This window comes from Trifolium pratense, linkage group LG5 (genome assembly GCF_020283565.1).
Source record: "Trifolium pratense cultivar HEN17-A07 linkage group LG5, ARS_RC_1.1, whole genome shotgun sequence".
NCBI lineage: Eukaryota > Viridiplantae > Streptophyta > Magnoliopsida > Fabales > Fabaceae > Trifolium > Trifolium pratense.
The window spans coordinates 20490728-20491711 of record NC_060063.1 but is presented as its reverse complement, the minus strand read 5'-3'; the positions used below and the strand labels follow the sequence as shown (position 1 = coordinate 20491711).

The 984-nt window shown below is 43.6% G+C and overlaps 1 non-coding gene across 1 annotated transcript; it reads right to left on the bottom strand.

The window, feature by feature from the left end:
• Positions 1-352: 352 nt before the first annotated feature.
• Positions 353-459, bottom strand: LOC123887776. Its single transcript, XR_006801774.1, has one exon. It is a non-coding gene; the product is annotated as a small nucleolar RNA R71 (small nucleolar RNA).
• Positions 460-984: the final 525 nt, after the last annotated feature.

Sequence of the window (984 nt, the reverse complement as noted above, 5' to 3'; positions counted from 1 at the left end):
GTCCTACGCTATTCCTTCGCAAGAAGAACCGCACAATAGCATCGCTGCCCCCGCTATTGAAGCAAATAACTTTGAGCTTAAACCTTCATTGTTGTCGGCCGTACAACAAAACCAATTCTCCGGAAACCCCACGGACGACCCCAATTTACATTTGTCCATATTCTTGCAATACGCGGATACCGTGAAGGCAAATGGTGTCAGTCCCGAAGCTATAAGACTTCGCTTATTCCCATTCTCGTTAAGAGATAAAGCTAGAGCCTGGCTCCAGTCCCTACCATCCAACTCAGTCGCAACATGGGATGAGTTGAAGAAAGTCTTTTTAGCAAGATATTTCCCGCCTAGCAAAACTGCTATGCTAAGAGCCCAAATCAATGGATTTAGACAAAGAGACAACGAATCTCTCTTCGAAGCATGGGAAAGATATAAAGAAATGATTAGGATATGTCCTCATCATGGGCTCGAAAATTGGCTAATTATCCACACCTTTTACAATGGTCTCTTGTATAATACAAGAATGACAATAGACGCCGCAGCTGGTGGCGCACTTATGGATAAACCATACAACCAAGCCTATCAGCTTATCGAGAGCATGGCTCAGAACCATTATCAGTGGGTGAAATTCCTGGCACACAGTGGACAGGTGTTGCTCAAGGTGTAGCAACACTTGTCTGTTGTAGACAGATGTTGTTACTAGTGCGCCAACACTTGTCTATAAACAGAGCAAATAACATAAAACAATACAAACAGTAAAGTAAATAACACACGAGAGTTGTTAACCCAGTTCAGCCTAAAGCCTACTCTGGGGGATACCAATCCAGGAATGAAGTCCACTATCAGCAGTATTACTTCGAAGCTAAACTCACCCGTTTACAACTTCTCACTTAATCACTACCCAATGACACTTCTACCTAGGAACTCCTAGATATGAGACCCCGTCCCAATTCCCACCTTAGCAACACAGACAGCGCTGCTATTCAATTTCAC